The sequence below is a fragment of the Cervus canadensis genome, chromosome 16 (genome assembly GCF_019320065.1).
Source record: "Cervus canadensis isolate Bull #8, Minnesota chromosome 16, ASM1932006v1, whole genome shotgun sequence".
Classification (NCBI taxonomy): domain Eukaryota; kingdom Metazoa; phylum Chordata; class Mammalia; order Artiodactyla; family Cervidae; genus Cervus; species Cervus canadensis.
Genome location: NC_057401.1, coordinates 7,726,022 through 7,745,131, shown reverse-complemented (window position 1 = coordinate 7,745,131; position 19,110 = coordinate 7,726,022). Strand labels below are relative to the sequence as shown.

Genomic DNA, 19,110 nt, shown 5'->3' with positions numbered 1-19,110 from the left:
TTTAACAAATGACTATTACATACATGAAATAAGAGCAAGATATTACATTAAAAAAAAAAACAGGGAATTAAATATAGGAAGTAAAAATGAAAATCTCAATAAAAGTTTTGAAAATGAAATTGAAAAAATATCCCTGAGGGTAAAATAAAGAGATAGAAAAATAGGAGAAGAATAGTAAGAAATTTCAAGGACCAGTCCTAAACACTGATCATTGATGAGTAGGAGTTCCAGAAAGAGATAAAGAAAACAGATAAGGGGGTAGATCATCCAATTACTCATTAAAATTGGCAGAGTTAACTACCTACCAGGTTCTGGCCAAAGTGGATACAAATAGATTCACACCTAGGCTTATCATTGTGAAATTTTAACACTTTATGACAAAGAGAAGATCCCCAAAATTAGGTACAAAGTACCAGGAATTGGAATAGCATTTGACCTCTCAACAGCAATGCTAGAAATATAAAAGCCAAGAAGAAATGTCTTCCATTCCTGAGGGAAAATTATTTCCAACCTAGAATTTTATACCCAGTCCCAGCACTAATCAAATGGAGTGGTAGAATAGAGATATTTTCAGAAATGCAATTCTCAAAACATTATCACCATTTACCCTTTCTCTGAAAACTCCTGGAGGATGTGTTCCATCAACACAATTGAATAAACCAAGAAAGAGGAAGACATGAGATCCGAGAAACAGGGAATTCAACGTAAGACAGAGGCCAAGGTAACTTTCAAGATAGTAATGAAGGAAAACCCAGGACAACAGATATGTAACAAGCCTAAAGACAAAGTAATCAAGATTGGAGAGGTTTAGAAGGCTTTTGGAGTGACATCTAATGGACTATCCAAAGCATTTGCGCTTATTAAGAGGAGAGTTTCATAACTGGAAGAGAGTTTTGGTTCATTTGGTGATAAATACATAGAAAACCAAGCAAAAAAGCAGTAAGGCAATTATTGATGCCAGGGAAAAGGAAAAGCAATCATAGTGTACTACATAACTCAGCTGACAATAACATTTTAAATGGTCATAAAATGGGAATATATATATATATACATATATTATATATATATATATATATACATATATTATATATATATATATATATATATCTAAAAGCATGTAGAATTATTTGGGAGTGCAGGGTTGGGATTTGCCAGGCAAGAGGACCAGAGTGGGTTGCCATTGCATTTTCCGGAGGGCATGGCAACCCCCTCTAATATTCTTGCCTGAAGAATCCCCAGGGACAGAGGAGTCCGGTGGGCTACAGTCCATGGGGTTGCAAAGAGTTGGACACAACTGAACCATCAACACACACGCATGTCTTTTTCAAGCATTGTCAACTAATGTCAGCAGTCCAAAATAGTCCACTCAGAAGCACAGCCTCTGTGAAATTTTCCAGCTTAAGTTGCACAGACAATACAAGTCAGACACTGTCCAGATGACACTGTAGTGAGGGCTCCAAGGATGGACATTCCAGACTTGTTTCTGGTTCTCTTGTGAGGAAGTAGTCACTGAAAAGCCTCCACAAGGAAACACGTCTTTCCAGGACGTGGGAGAAATAGAGTGAACCATGAGAGGATCCCAATTTAAGAGGAAGAACTTGGGACAAACTGAGGGAGCACGTCCCCCCCTTCTTTTAAAGAGGAAAGTTTAGAGAGAATACATAAAAACAGAAGGAGAATAAAAATGTATATTTTCTTTAAGATGTTTTGAAGGGAAACATTATGCCATTTTCCAAACAAAGTCTGCAAATCCTATCTTCTTGACAAAACCTTCCTGACACTAATTTTGTGCAAGGCATTGTGCTAATTGCTATGGAAAATATAAAATGAATTTAAAAGGGACTTGCCTTAAGAATTTTTACCACCTCTGACACTCTTATGACTATCTACCTCTGATCATAGATTTTCTCTCTTGAGAAAAATCCTTTGTCTTTTTAGGTAATTAATTTAATTGTGTGTATTTTGCGTAGGAATCTGTGTCACTGCTATCTTCTTTAGGCTATAAATTCAGTCTGATACCAGCAATGCTTAAAATATAATAATTAAGTTTGAATGAACTTTGTTGGTTTGGGAGATGATGAAGATGATTATGACCATGAAAAACAATATTTTTTACAGTGTACTAAAGAAAAAGATTAAGTTATTATTCTTCAATTGCCCATGTTATAATTTACATCTGTATAAACTAGTAAAGAGTTTTGCAGGATCATTTCTATAAACTAGCCTTTTAATTTCTCCCATTGTCCTTCTCAAGGCTACCCTGTAATGCTATACAGTTGGAATGATTTCAGTTGATCACTTTTGTTCTAAATTTCAAGTCTACTGAACTACTCTCCCTCTCAGTTAAAATGAATTTTCACATTCACATCCTTATTTTTAATTAGGTGGTTAGATACAGATTATAACATACACAGTATAAGCCAGAGATGCATGAATAAACCTCAGACTTGCTGTTCTTTGTAAAGACGTGACGCAACACTGTGCTGTTTTGGGGTCTAATTTGCAAAGGCAGAGCCTTTGAATATGCGGGCCAGATTCTATTCTTCTGCAAGTTTATCTTTCCAAGATATCTCTAACTTTGTGACCTGATGAGCAGGCAGTGCAGAGTAAAAAACATCTAGGCTGATTCATCTACAAATGGCAAGTGAAAAAAAAAAAAACCCCAGAAACTCTGGCTGCGATATTTCCTGTGAAAACCAACAGCGTAGAGGAAAAAAGGGTTTCCTCCGTGTTCACAGAAATGTTCTCTTACAGCCTCCACCACCCACTCTCAGAGAGGACTGCTCTGCTCACCCCCCGCTCTGTCAGCCCAGACTAGATGCCACCTGTGCCTCCAAATGATAAATGAAATGCTACTCCTCTAGAGGGGTCTGGAGCACAGACCGACCTTCGGTTTCCAGGCCACGGACACTATTGCCGTCTTCAGTTTAAAAGACCAGAATTCTTTGGTTTTGCTTTGTTCTCTCTCTGTGCGGTTTGAACACAAGTTTTTCTCTTCAGGAATCCAAACAAGTATTAGTCTGGATTTGTTAAACAAAATTTGTCAAGTTATTTACATTTTTAACTCACCAGTTGAAGATGTGTACCACATATCATCAGAGCGAGGAAATTGTAAGAAAATAGCATACATGCTTAGGAGTAATTCAGCATTCACTCCTAATTTTAAATGATTTCTTTAAGTCTCAAGCCTCTAACTCCATCTTGTTCTTTTGCCTAAGAGACATTTTAATCTTCTAACTGCCAAGGCTGTTTCTGAAGGACCGGAAGTTTTTTACTAGAGTTTCTCCCCAGGTGCTATGAAAGTGAGCTGGGTTTTTGCTCTCCCCAAAGCTGATGAGTTTAGGGAACTCACTTCTGCTTAGCAAGGAAGACCTGTGTGGAATTTTCTGCTGATGTGTATTATAATCTGATGTTAAAGTTTAAGAGCTATCAGAAAAAAATTTTTTATTAAGTGTTAACAGCAGTGCTGTGGGGTTGAACTCTCAGAAAGGAATTTTTCAAAACATGCAGTAGGAAGCTCACAGGAAGTTCTTCAAGTGGACCCAGCAGTCAGGCAGCACTGACTTAGTCAGGATACGGTCAGGATACAGGCAAGAAGCTCAGGCAGAGGCATCCAGGACACAGCAACACACCTGCACAAATGACCAGTTTTCTTAGGAAAGCTCGTGAGCAGTGCCAGTTAGTATTTAAACCAACCTATTTTATTTGATGTTGGATGCTTTTTTGCAGAGATATTATTTCTGTTAATCACACTCAACCTGAGACCTCCTGGACAAGCTTAGGAGTGAGAGAAGACCAGAGGCCTTCCTACTCCATCATAGGCAAAACAAACATCCCAACTGGAGGGAGACATCTCCCAAGGTGGTCCCCCACCTCCCTTTCGACATGGGTCTGCTTCATTCTCATGCTTGCATTCACTCATTCATCAAACACTTCTAAAGCATCTGTCAGATTCCAGACACCATACTAGGACTGACATTCGGTGGTGACCAAAACAGGCTCAAACTCCTGCCCACAGGGCACTTAGACTCCAGTAGCATGAACTCAGAGAATATCAGAGCTGGGGTCTAGCATTTCAGAAGTTACGAACTCAAATGGCTCCAGGGGCCAGACTGGGAATAAAAATACACAAAGGGTAGGAATGGGTGGTGGCTTCAGAAAAGCAGAGAATGTGTGTCCCCAAAGGCATCCACATACAGTCTTTTGGAACACTGTGCTGTCTAAACAAATCAGAGTTGCTATTCAACTTTCCAATGTCCTCCGACCAAAAATAAGGTCCAAAAGGGATACGTGCCTTGCTCAATGTCACACAGCCAGCAGTGGCAAAGTGAAGCCGGAACTCAGCTGCCCTGGCCTTGGCTCTTTTCTACTATTCTGTACTTCCTCTGGGGCTTCCCTGGTGGCTCAGATGGTAATCAATCTGCCTGCAATGCAGGAGACCAGGGTTCAATCCCTGGGTCAGGAAGATCTCCCGGAGAAGGGAACGGATACCCACTCCAGTATTCTTACCTGGAGAATTCCATGGACAGAGGAACCTGGCAGGCTACAGTCCTATGGGGTCCCAAAGAGTCAGAAACAACTGAGTGACTAATACCTTCACTTTTCTTTCACACTCCCTCTGGGCCCAGAGTTCAGCTCCTTGAGGTAGCTCAGAAAATTTCTGCCGTGAACTTGGTGAACAACTCATTCATTCTCTCAATGATTGTTTATAAAGTTCTGTCATGTGCCAAACACCAAAGAAAGCTTTAGAGTATTGAATAAGACCAATGTCAGGGGCTTCCCTAGTGGTCCAGCGGTTAAGAATCCCCCTTGCAAAGCAGGGGACGCTGGTTTGATCCCTGGTCTGGGAAGATCTCACAAGCCACAGGGCAACTGATCCCATGTGCCACAACTGCTGAGCCCATGCTCTGCAACAAGAGAAGCCACCGGGAGAAGCCCACACACTGTAGCTAGGGAGTAGCCCCTGCTCTTGGCAATTAGAGAAAGCCTGCACACAGCAATGAGGACCCAGCAGAGCCACAAATAAATAAATATAGAAGTAATCCCTTTATGTAAAAAAAAGACTAATGTCAGAAATGGGCTTTAACCTCCCAGAGCTTAATAGTGTATCACTTCAGCAATCTATATATTTAATTAGTAGGAAACAATAAATTCCTTTTTTCCCCTTTGAGCATTTATGAGGCAGTAGTTACGACTCCAGGCTTGGATATACACATGAGCTTAACCTGAACAAGAAATAAATGTAATATAATGTAATTAATGTCATGTGTCCTTAAAATTAGCTTAGCTCAACAATGGTATAAAAAGATTACTGTGGAATAGGAGCTGGGTACATAGTAGCTGATCCATACAGTCTTGCTGGAGACGTAAGTGGTCATGTGCTAAGCAATCTCAGCTGCTGTGCAGATGCGTGAACTTCTGCATCAGGACACTTTCTAACAGGCTCAGCAGTAGCATGGTCAAGGTTATCCTTCCATTGCACTACCATGTGTAAGACTGTTACAGTGCATATGTAAGTGTTATAGTATTTAAGAATCAGTGTTTATGAACCAAGGTAAGCTGGGAACCATTTTTTGCTAAGACTTTCCCAGGGGTGTGGTGGAATCCTTTGGAAATAGCCAAAGTTAGCTCTCCTAGGTTAACAGCTCCACGAGAACCACCGGCTATAGCTGAAAGGAGAGACAGACAGAGGTCTGACCACAGTGATTCATGGGTTATGGTTAATGGTGTGACTGAATGGTCAGGGACTTGGAAGGAACATGACTGAAAATTGGTGTCAAGGACAAGGAAACAGCATGTGGATAACTTCTCTGAATGGGCATGGAGTATGAGATATTTGTGTCTCATGGGAATGCTTACAGAAAGGTCACCTCAGGAGGAGAGGAAGACCCTTCTGTGGAAATCAATCAGCATCCTTCTCTATCTACTCTTGGCTTTGCCCAATGGGCTCATGAACAAAGTGGCCGTGATAGGGATAAAAGTCATGCTTGGACTCAGGAACATGGACTTCCAGTCTAGGCTGATCTGGCTACAGCCACTGCTGAGTGCCCAAACTCCCAACAGGCTTTGCATTCCTAATATGGCACATTCCCCAGGGGGATTAGCCAGCTGTTTGTTGACAAATTGATTATATTGGATTATTTTCAAAATAAAAGGGGCAGAACTTTTTTCTTACTTGTATGGATGCTTTCAATTCTTGCCTTCCTTGTCTGCCATGTTTCTACCTAAACAATTATCCATTTAGACTCACAGAATGCTTTATCCACCATCATGGTATCCTAAAAACAGCACTGTTTCTGTAAAGAATTCATTTTATAGCAAAGAAGTTGCAATAGTGGGCCCACGCCCGTAAAATTCATGCTCCCCATCATCTTAAAGCAGCTGACTTGATATAATAGTGGAACTGCCTTTTGAAAACTCATTTGGGTGCCAGGAAGGTGACATTGCCCTTGCACAGCTGGGGCAATGACCTCCAGTATATGCATCAAACTGATGTCCAATATATGGTGGTTTTTCTCCTATAGCCTGGACTTTCAGGTGTGAGAATCAAGGAGAGGAGATGGAGTGGACTCTTATCACTATTATCCACCTAGTGATTCAGTAGCAACATAGCAACATTTTTTATTCCTATCCCTGCAACTGACTCTGCTGGTTTAAGAATTTTAGCTTCAAAAGGAACTAAAGGTGGAAAATGCTTCCACCAAGGGACACAGCAATGATTCCACTGAACTGAAAGCTGAGATTGCCACCTGCACACTGTTCATGTCAATGAATCAATGAGCAGAGAAGAGGATCTGGTACTGGCTCTGGGGGTTGACCCTGATAATCATGGGGAAATTGGAATTACTACACAGTAGGGCTAAGGAACAATAGATCTGGAGTGCAGAAGATACTCTGCGTGACTTCTTACTATCTCCATTTCCTAGAATTAAAGTCAATGGAAAACTACAACAACCCGGTTGAGGCACGATCACGAATAACCCACACCCTTGAGGAATGAATGTTTGAGTCCTCCCACCAGGAAGGGAACCATAAGCAATCGAAGTGCTTGCCTAGGGTAAAGGGAATGGGTGGTAGAAGAAAGGAATGCTGTATGCCAGCAATGATCATGTGACAATTGTGTAAATGAGGACTGTCAGAATTTCTTTCTCATTTTAATATTCATATGTTTATATATAATATATATATTAACCAATAATTTTTGTTTTCTTCCCCTTCTAATCCCCATATCACCTAACTGAAAAGGTTTTATATAGTAACTAGCTTTATACAAATATTCAAAGCACAGAGATTGTGAATCAGTTAAAAGAAAAATTAACATCAAAAATCAAAAAAACTGACTGTGTATCCTCTTCTGGGGAAAGAGTCACTGTGTTTTTGGTTGTATGTGTGACGGTTGCATCCCACCTGGCTGAAGCACGACTGTATCGTGGATTTAGAGATAAAATATGGTTTAAGCAACCGTGTATAATGTAAGCCGACAAGGCTTGACTGTGGTGGCTCTGTCGTGTGTCAGCATAGCTGGGCTGAATTCAATTTCCCAGAATGTTACTCCCTGTATGTTTCCAGTTAGACTGCATCACAAGAGAGGTTCTCACGTGAGGTTTGGAAGGCCAAAGAGAAGCGGCAGCTGCTGTTGCTGATCTCCTGGTTCACCCTGATGGTGTGATGTGGGAGCCCCACGACTCCAGCCGGTGCTGATGGGTCCAGCTTTGTTCTTACTCTACCCTGTTTTGCACCCACCTTCCCTCCCCACTGCCTGCCCCGCAGACTTCGATTTCTAGCATCAGTCACAGAGCCAGTCTAACAGAAACTGTTCCACCAGCTCCCCCAATTGCTTAAGATAAAAATCTCTGTAACAGATCCCTTATCACATTATATTTCCTTGTGTTTTTGCTTCTCCGAATGAACCCTGACTGATGCAATGGCTTAAAGAATCAGGGAGTTTATTTCCCTCTCAGTTCAAAGGTGAGCAATCCAGATAGGCAGCATGGCTCCGCTCCATACAAACAGTCAGGGACCTGAGTTCCTTTCACTGTGTTTTACCACCATCCTAGGGCATTGTCTTTACCAGCTGGGCAAAGCGGAGTCTCCACATCCAAACTCCAGCAGAAGGGTATTGGGGGGGGACTTACCTGGTGGTCCAGTGGTTAAGACTTCGCATTCCAGTGCAGGAGGTGGGGGTTCAATCTCTAGTCAGGTAGCTAAGATCCCACATGCCTCAAGGTCAAAAAAAAAACCAAACAAACCCAAAGCAATGTTGTAACAAATTCAATAAAGACTTTTTAAATGGTCCACATTAAAAAAAAAAAAATCTAAAAAGAAGGGGAGGTGGGTATGGAGGAGGTATATTTCACATGGAAGGCATGGCCCTAGAAGAGGCAGCCAGTACTTCTGTTCACGTTCTGCAGATGAGAACATGACCTTACCCAACTCCAAGTATGATCATAAATCTGTTCTAGTGGGCAGCCATGTGCCCAAAGAGAAAAGGCATTTTAGTGAACAACTAGCTGCCTCACCCACACATATACAGACTAGTTTTAATAGTGTGAATATGCCTATGTATAATACATACTATTATATGTTACTATAAAATAATATATAATGTTATATATTACAGATGCTATATAATAAATATACAGACTATATATCATGCTAGATATAACTATAGTGTAATATATAATAGGTAATATTATATACTATGATGCTGCTCCCAAAGTCCTAAAAATAGCAAACAGAACCACTAAAAATGAGCTGAGTTACCCTGCAAACCAAAGCCAGAAGCAGCCCGTGCAATGAAAAATTGAATTGAATGCTTCCAGATTTAAGAAAATTTTTGTGCCAATAAATAAATAAATAAACTACTACTGTAACAATAAACCCCAGGAACCTCCCCAACTAAAAATCATAATTGATTACAAGCTGTTGCCTACAGTATTGAGTTACATTTTGCCTTACCAACTAAATGCCTCAGTAGTTAAAATGATTTTGTTTGAGATTCACATGGATTAAATAGCCTAGAACATATCCACCCTAGACTTAATCTAAGAGAGAGGAGATTTGGTTCAAATGTTGCTTCTCAGCATGTCAGGAAATGTTTTCTTCAATTAAGTAATCTTATTTTAGAGTTAACTCTGTGCCAAGAAAATAAACAATATATCTTTCATGAACACATCCACTATGTTGTATAAAAACTTTTATTTTCTGGGAGGCTGCTCTTGGAATTTGTACATATAATGAGATCAGAGCTGGAAAAATCCTGTTTTCTTTAGCATTTAATGGCTTTGGAAACTATAACGGAGCCATGTGACACAGTATAATGACAGAGCTCTGTGAACAAGTGAATATCAAAGATCAACAGATAATCTCCCCACCCCCCTCCAAAACCCTGCAGTTTTACAGGAACCCTGCATTAAGTACAGTGGGATGTTTCCACTCAATCTTGAGCTGCGTAAAAATTAGTTGCAAGAGAGTCTGTTGCTGATCACAGACCAAATGCTGTTATGCTTTCAGCACATTTTAAGGGATTAGGCATTATGGCTATGTACTTCCAAGATGGAATTGCAATAATGGGAAGTCAGGCAAAAATCCCAAAGAGCCCAGTGCTTGGCTGTCTAGAGGACAGTATCATAGAAGGTAGAACGCCAGAGGGCTCTTTTTTGGAGGTCTCTGCCCACCCTCACCCCCAGAGGATGGCTCTGGATGGAGACTTGGAGCAGAAGCTGTGTTCCCGACACCCCCTGTTACGCTCCAGCGGTACCAAACGACCCCCGCTTCCCCCAGTGTGCAGGGCTGCTGCTCTCTACCATGATTTTGCATGTGCTGGTTTCCTCCCCTTACAGTCCTACAAGACCCAGTTCCAGCATCACCTCTTCTATGAAGCCCAGATAGTTAATTACTCTCTTTCCCACTAATTTTTCTTCCTACTCTTTTCCCTGGTGGTGAGCTTCTTGAAAGCAAGAAGACTTATTAATATTGTTTATCTTACATTTCTGTTGCCTAACAAACCCAGATTCATGGTGAGTACCTGATACATCTTTGTGAAATAAAGAAGTAAATGTTAAATCTAAAAAAGGTGGGATAAGGAAACTTTCTATTAGCCAATTTTAGCTCCCTTTCTGACATATTAAGGGGCCAGGCCCACAGTACAGTGGGAAAGAGAGGAAGAGAAACTCCTCCGGTCTTTCGCATTGTCCCCTCAATCTGTACCTGAATCAACCAAGACCAACAGTTAACTTCCGGTGGCCAAGAGACCATTGTGCTCCTTTTGTTCCCCTGACCATTGACGGAAGGCATGGATGAACATTTGCCAGTAGAACTACATGGTAGATTCTCCACCCTTAGAACCTCGGAGGCACGTCCCCTTTCTGGATGGATACCGCGGCAAACACCAAATGAAGACGCACACAGAAGGGACTTCCTCAGATCTGCATGGAAGAGCTTTCACCTCTTCAAAAGGAAGAGCTGACTTTGCTCTGCTTTTGTGAGCAGAGTGTAGATGGACAATTGGGATTCAGCATGGGGGTTGGGGGGCTTCCCTGAGGGCTAGATGGTAAAGAATCTGCCTGCAGAGCAAGAGACCTGGGTTCAGTTGCGGGTTGGGAAGATCCCCTGGAGAAGGGAATGGCTAGCCACTCTAGTAGTCTTGCCTGGAGAATGCCATGGACTGAGGAGCCTGGCAGTCTACAGTCCATGGGGTCACAAAAAATCTGAGCATCTAACACTTTCACTTTTACTTTCACATGGGGGTCCAGCCTTAATAGATCCGTCAGACTCATACACTGTTTCATCTCTCCCAACAGTTAATCCAGGGGCCTTTCCAGGGAACAGAGACCAAGATGAAGAACAAAGAACCCTGGGGTGGGAATGAGATGGTGCCTAAGCCCTGCCTCTGCCACTGTTCGTGAAGCCTTCGGCGATGCTTTTAAAGCTTAAGCCTCAGTTTTCTTACCTTTTAATGGGGGCTACAACATCCACCCAAGCACTTTACCACAAAGTCCTAAGCTTTGAAAAAGTTAGTTTCCACAAAACCTCTTAAAAACGGTTAGTGCAACGCTCACCTTATCTCCTTCTGCTCCCTTGCGAATACTCTACCCGTCAGCCCACCTGGACTGCTCACACACCTTGCTCACACAGACCCTTTTCACCGGTGGGCCAACTTCCCTCATTAAAATTCTCCTTCTTGGCTGTAATGTCTTGTGGATATCGGGTCCTCCCTGACATAAGTGTGATAACAAGGGCACTTCTCTATGATTCCCCCAAACCCATAATCTAGTCTAACCATGAGAAAAACATCACACAAATCCAGATTGGGAGACATGCTTTGGGTTACGTGGCTACTACTCAAGACTGTCAAGGTCATGAAGACAACTAAAGACTGAGAAACTGTCATAGACCAGAGAAGTCTGAGGAGCCATGACAACCAAATGCAATATGGTTCCCTGAAAAGGATCCTGAAACAGCAAAAGAACATTCATGGGAAAACTGGTGACACCCCTAAAGGGTGGAGTATAGTTAATAGTAATGCATCGATGTTGGTTTTACTTTTAACAAGTGTTCTGTGGGAATGCAAGATGTTAAGAATGGGGGGAACCAAGTGCGAAATACATGGGAACACTCTAATATTTTTAAAACTGTGTATATATCTAAACTTATTTCTTGGCTATGATGTTCTGTGGATTTTGGGTACTCCCTGACATAGTGTGATAACAAGGGCATTTCTTTGTTGATCCCGCCCTCAAATCCATAAGTCTAATACTTAGGCCACCTGATACAAAGAACTGACTCATTGGAAAAGACCCTGATGCTGGGAAAGACTGAAGGCAGGAGGAGAAGGGGACAACAGAGGATGAGATGGTTGGATGGCATCACGACTCAATGGACATGAGTTTGAGCAATCTCCAGAAGATGGTGAAGGACAGGGAAGTCTGGTGTGCTGCAGTCCATGGGGTCGCAAAGAGTCAGACACAACTGAGTGACTGGACAACAACAAAACTTATTTCAAAATTTAAAAATATATTAAATAAGATTCTACTTTCCCTTCAAGCTTCATCCAAAGATCACCTCTTCTGTGACGCTTTTCTGAATCTTCCAGTTAGCGGTGAACTTCCCTTCTTCTAAACCTTCCTAGCACTTTGCTTCCTCCTTAAGATTTAAGTAATTGATTAATTAATTAATTAATTAAGTAATTGTGTACTGTTCAACCCCATCAAATACATCCATATGCACATACTGGTATCTGAGCAACCTGGAGGTGATTGATGTCTTTAATCTGCAGGTGCTAGTGAGTTACTGACATATGATAAGAATCTAATGAGTGTCTTTGAATGGGTGAATGAATGGGTTGCCGAAGCCTGTGCTATCACAGTGTGGAGTTACTACAGCATGTTTACCCTCTCAAGACATTTTCCCCAACGAGAATTTATTCTGTGGGCTGAGGCAATGTCTGTTACTAGAGGCATTGTCGTACGTTTGCAAAAGACCTTGCATATCTAGATTTTTAAAGCGGTTTAGAAACCACGACTTCTTAATCTTCACACCCCCCTCACATGAAATGCTTTTGGCATAATTTAGTAATTCAAACTCTACATACCACAGGAGATTTGAAAAGTGCCTAATTAAAGACACAATGCTATCCTCACCTTATCCTGGGCTAAATCCACTGAAATTAGTGGGCATTTGAATTCAGAGGAGAATTGAGGCATTTTTATAGCTATGGATTTGAAAGGATTGGAGGCATCAGTACACTAGGCTTGAATAAGAAAACTAGGCTAAAAATCTGGACTAAATAAGATGGTTATAAGCCATACAGGATGTCAGAATTAAGAAAAACTGGAAAAGACTGAAATTGAACTGCTAAATGAAGGGCATGGGAGAGGCCAGTGGGGGTGGGGTGGGGCAGTTTGAAAGAAATGTAAGAAACTTCTTAGCCCTATTTTCTTCTTTCTAAAAAAGAGCTTTTGGAGACTTGTGTTTGCATGGAGGTAGTTTACTTTCCGAAGTGAACTCAAGCCGTAGGAATGGAGCACTGGGGAGTAAGCACTTGGCTGATTCAAGTTCTCATTGGGGAGAGAATTGAATTTTGAATACAAGCTATAGGAACTGGGAAAGCCCATGCTTCCCAGGTGGTGCGAGAGGTAAAGAATCCACCTGCCAATGCAGGAGACACAGGAGATTCAGGTTTGATCCCTGGGTGGGGAAGATCCCCTGGAGGAGGGCATGGCAACCCACTCCAGTATTCTTGCCTGGAGAATCCCATGGACAGAGGATCCTAGCGGGCTGCAGTCCATAGGGTTGCAAAGAGTCAGACACGACTGAAGCAACTTAGCACAAATAATTACGATGAGTTGCTATCATATTCATAGAAATAGTAACAGTTAATTATGGTTTAGCTAGATTTTGCATATTTCAAGGAAAATTCTCAAAAGCAAATTTTGTAAGTTTGAAAATCCTATGACAATGAGTAGATGGAAAGCCAGCCTTACTAATTCACTTTTCCAGGTTAATTAGTGCTGTTTTAAAAGTTTATGTATCTACGGACCTAAGGGCTTCCCAGGTGGCTCCTTGGTAAGGAATCTGCTTGCCAGTGCAGGAGACGCAAGTGCTGCGAGTTTGATCCCTGGGTCAGGAAGATCCCCTAGAGAAGAAAATGGCAACTCACTCCAGTATCCTTGCCTGGGAAATCCCATGGTCAGAGGAGCCTGGCAAAGAGTCCATGAGGCCACAAAAGAATCTGACATGACTTAGCAGCTAAACAACAACAATCTGTAGACCAAACAGATCCAAAGGCTGTAAGTACTTTTATAAAAAGCAGCATTTTCTTTATTTCTAAAGCAACTAAATGAAAGCACAACCTTTGGTAAAACAGCAATTCCTACGACTATCATGTCAGTGAGAGGGGATTCATTTGTCCCCCCACATTCCCATGACAATGTTCTCCTCTGTGACAGCCACCTCGTAGAAGGTGATCCCACACATACATGACTATAATCATTGCTTGATTATGTGCTGCTTCAGCCGCCTTCTCTGAGCTGTTCATCCAAACGTGGTCAGATTAAGAGGCTCGAGTTTCCCGAGGTCAGAAAAGAACTCCAATTGTAGGAAATAGAACTCTTTGGGAGGTAGCAGGTCTGGACCTCAATTAGCATCACTGCTATTGTTTCTGTGGTTGGCAACCCAGACTCTCAAAGTAGCCCAGGGCCATCACCTCTCTTTCTTTGTTTCCCCTTTGCTGTCTGCCACTGTGGTCTTAGTGTGGAGTGATTTGAGAAAGGTGCTGTGAATAAGTTCTCTGTATTCAAAACCCCAAGCCAGTTCAGAAATACAGCCCCAAGATACACGCTTCAGGCCGCCAAGGCTACAGGAGTTAACACCACTGAGCCTCAGAGACCCACTTCCTCTCCCCAGAACCTTTCCAGACTTAGAGTTCCCCCAAGCTGCACACTTTGTAAAGAAGACTGCCCTTCCACCTCAGGTAATTCACAATTTCCCCAGACCTCAGTTTCCTCATCTTAAAATATGAGTGGGAGAATACAAGGTCTTTCAACTCCAAGATGTTATAATGTAAAAATCCTGCCAAGGCAAATCTTTTCTTGCATTTTCACATCTCCCTCCTCTATACTTGACCTGCACATGGAAAATATGTGCTGACACACCCTTCCACACCCTCACCAGACACTTGACAAAGTTGGGAACCTTTCTTTTTTTTTTTTTAATATTTATTTTTATTTGGCTGCACCAGGTCTTAGTTGCAGCATGTGGGGTCTAGTTCCCTGACTAGGGATCGAATCTGGGCCCCCTGCATTGGGAGCTCAGAGTCTTAACCACTGGACCAGCAGGAAAGTCCCCGGAATGTTTCTTTTAAAAAGAGCTTGAGCTATACTTTCTATACTTTTGGCTCCTCTTTGCCAGTACAAATCCATGACACCACTTCAAAACACAGAAACTAAGCCTTACATTAGAAAGAGTGCATGTTCTCATACTAGTTCCTTCAGTCTGGTATCAAATTTGTCTGTTTCACATGTCTTTTTCTCTGTTGATCAGGTGGTGGGTGCCAGTCTAGATATTCATCCTGACTTATACCAAGAGGATTGAAGTAGGATGTCTCTCATGAGGGAAAAGATGGGTTTTGAGAATTCCTTTGCCTATTCCGATCCAACAGAATTCCAGTTGACAACCTCTGGGCAGAGTTGCAAACCTACATATTTTATTTTCATAAATGTTGTTCATCATCAGAAAGTTATAGAGAGTTGACTGGGAGGATGGTCCTTAAAGCGGCTGCTCTGGTGGTTCAGCAGTAAGGAATCCTCCTGCAGTGCAGGAGACATAAGAGATACCGGTTCAATCCCTGGGTCAGGAAGATCCCCTGGAGAAGGAAATGGCAACCCACTCCACCAAGCTTGCCTGGAGGATTCCATGGACAGAGAGGCCTGGCGGGCTACAGCCCATAGGGTTGCACAGAGTCAAATACAACTGAGCAACTAACACACGCATGGTGCTTTAAAGCAGCTCTTTTGTTCCCATCTTAAGAGAAAGTTTAAAGACCAACTCTTTAATATAGCCTGCTTCATCTAGAATCCCCTGAAAGCATGAATTCTGATAGCCATGTCAGCCTAAACATACAGAACATCACAATTACAGGACATTTCCCAGCAGAGTGAGAGCTCCCCAGGCTACTTCCCTCTGAGTTTGGTGCCGTTTTGGAAGACAGGTACTGGCCCAATAACACATGAACTCAGTTCTGATTTGCAGTGTTGTTTGTTGCTTGGCTCATGTCAGATGATTTTAATTCTCTTCCTGATCATGCAAGAAGAAAAGTGCCTCTTTATTAAAATCAGCCATCAGTTTTCAGTGGGACAGTAGCACCGATGAAGATGCAGAGAGAAGGCCTGTCAGCTCTCCGCAGCAGGAGCGTAGTCACCATTTGCTTAGATGTACTGACAACCTGGCTCTTTGGGTCAGAAGACAAGAAGTATGTGCCAGGATTCCCTGACTTCAGAGGATCTGAAAAGCTGATGCTGAAGGGAGGGATATTAATATGGCAGCCAATGTTTTCTCAAAGAGAGATGGGAAAAATCAATGTGAGGTCTTCCTAATTTGTGTTCCAATTGGGTCCAGAGCTTTCTTTCTTTTGGATTCTTTCAATGTTTTTCTTGGCTCATTTGTGGTGCGTGAAGAAGCTTCTTTTCAGTATGAGGGTGAAAAGCATTTCTCTCTGTTTAGACACTTAAGATATTAATTCTTTTTGCAATGCTGACCCAGAGAAACTGGTTCTATCCCTGGCTCTACCAGGCAAGTCATTTATTCTTTCTGGACCTCATTTTCTCATCTTAAAAAAAAGAAAAAGAGAGGTTTAGAACAGACCATCTTTTGTAAAAGTAGCTATGTAATTTGCAGGCCCCAGGGCAAAATTAAAATATAGGGTGTAAAATTTCTATATTCCTATATTTATACGTAAAAATATGGGGTGTAAAAATTATTAAGAATTTCAAGAGGACAACAGTGGAACATTAAACCAAGGGCAGAGCTCATATACACACAGGGCCTTGTGGGGCTGGACAGGTCACATACACAGGCTGAAAGCTGGCCTGCATCTCCTCTGTGCCTTGTTCAGCACAAAAATTCTCTGTCATCAAGGTTTTTTGGTCAACCCCACAAGTAAAATTCTCATGCAAAAATCAAACAAACAACAACAAACAAAAAAGCTAAACCAAAAAATTTGAATTGTATTTTTTGCCTGAAGTATATCTCACTTTTTTCAAGCTGCTTTGACCATAAGCCCTTCCTGACTTCATTTTATTCTCCAAGATGGATATTTCTTCTTTCCTGTCTAAAACATCCAAATGACCCCTGCTTTGGTCTTTTTCTAAATCACCATATGTTACATAATTGTGCCCAAAGGAATTACTTCCAGAGTGGCCTAAACACAAAAGAAAAACACACAGCCAACTTTTTCTCTAGAACAGTGCAAACATTTCCTTAAACCTAAGTGTCTCCGGAGGAAAACTGACAGAATAAACCTTTCACCCAGCAAGTCCACTCTGCATAGGGTTGTACCAAATCCTTCTTTTTTGCATTTTTACATCTCTGATTTATCTACTGCTTTGCCAATAAAAGCAGTCATGTCCTTTGATTTAAGTTTTTTTACAACGGAAAAGTGGTTAGAGAAAGTGACTCAGTTGAGTGTTTTATTAATGGAAAGAACTGATATGCCAATAACAGTCCAAGTTCTTTGCCCCTTCTCTATCATGTTACACCATAATATAGCACCTCCCTGAGAAGTCAGAGATTGCAAGTTAAATGTTAGCAAATCAATGGTTTGTCAGATGTTGGGTTCACTAAAGTACCAACCACAAAACACAAGGAACTGTCAGCAATGAAAAGTAAAATCTACTCACATAATTTAATAATTACAAAGCAGCTACCAAAAAAGAGAGGATTTTCTTAACATGTCTTGAAAGGAAATAAGTTCGATTTCTTGCACGAGTTCTTCTGCTATGTTCAAGTTACTGAAGTTTCATTCAGGTAGTTAAACTCACTGAACAAATTTTTACTATCACTTCAAACAGATGGAAAATCAAATTTATTCTTGAAGTTAACTTCTGTAATTTTAAGAGGAGAAAGTGACTACTTCAAATCTACTCATGACTGACAACTGAACCTCAAAATGAATTGATTTTCTATTATGAAATTTTGGAGTGTTCCGTTTATTATAAGAAACAAGTACATTTATTCTTCTTTAATCTTATTTTAAAAAATCAAACACCTGTTTGTCTCAAATATTCAAGATCATGTATGTTCTGTTTTAGGGGACAATTTAAGGCAAAGATGTTACGAACTCTAAAAAACCACTATGAACATATTAGTTGATCAGTCATATCCAACTCTTTGTAATCTGATGGCTTGTACCCTGCCAGGCTTCTCTGTCCATGGAATTCTTCAGGCAAGAATACTGGAGTGGGTAGCCATTCCCTATTGCAGGCAGATTCTTTAACAGCTGAGCCACCAGGGCCCACGGTCTAGGTCATGACAATTCCAAGTATTTGAATACCAGTATCCTTCAAAATATAAGCAAACAAGCCCAGAAAACAATAAATGCCTATATTGAGAGCTCATCTACTTCTCTAGTGGCAGGATTATATCTGAAGCATTATATTATGGGATTCTCCAGGTAAGAATACTGGAGTGGGCTGCCATGCCCTCCCTCCTCCAGGGGATCTTCCCGACCCAGGGATCAAACCCGCATCTCTTCTATCCCCTGCAGACAGGTTCTTTACCAATAGCGCCACCTTGGTGGCCACTGGTAATCCTTGTATTACTTGGCTTGTAGTTGTATCACTCCAACCTCTGCCCCTGTTGTCACATGGCCTTCTCCCTGTGTCTCTTCTCCGGCTCTTACAAGGACCAGTTTTATTAATCCGCCCGGACTGCTATAACAAAATATGATAACTGTATGGCTTAAGCAACAGTCATTTTTTTTCTCACAGTTCTGTCTATAAGAGCTAGAAGGCCAAGATCAAGATGCTAGCTGATTTGGAAGGTCATGAATGTGAGAGGAACACTATTCAATCCGGTACATTCCCCTAAGCAAAGAAGAATCTCTTATGTGTTTAAATGAAATAAAGCAAAATGTCTCTATAAGGCGTACCAGAAAAAGAAAGCTCAGTGAATCCCTTAAGAATCCATTCTATTCAGTCATCCATCCCATCAGTTCTCAACATTTGACTTAAGGACCATTTAACCCAATCCAACTTTGGGAGGGGCTGATTAAAAATGCAGGTCATGTGCTTGCTTCTGCAACAAATATACTAAAATTGGAATGATACAGGGAAGGCTAGCATGGCCCCTGCCCAAGGATGACATGCAGATTTATGAAGGGTTCCATATATATATATATATATATTTTTTTTTAATGTAGATTATTAAACATAGTGTAAACTGAGAGATTTTTCTGGAAGGAGATTACTCCAGGTGAGAAAAATGACTGTCCAAGTGAATCTTATTTTCTATCTCTATCACCAAATCTCAGATATTTCCAGAGTTATATTCCTCCTGCCTTTGCCATACCTGGCCTCCTGGAACACCCAGTTCCTCCTCAGTTCAGCCTGGGCA

The 19,110-nt window shown here is 41.4% G+C and overlaps 1 non-coding gene across 1 annotated transcript; it reads left to right on the top strand.

Annotated features, from left to right (window-relative positions):
- Positions 1-18,786: 18,786 nt before the first annotated feature.
- LOC122454702 lies at positions 18,787-18,889 on the top strand. Its single transcript, XR_006273507.1, has one exon. It is a non-coding gene; the product is annotated as a U6 spliceosomal RNA (small nuclear RNA).
- The last annotated feature ends 221 nt before the right edge of the window (positions 18,890-19,110 follow it).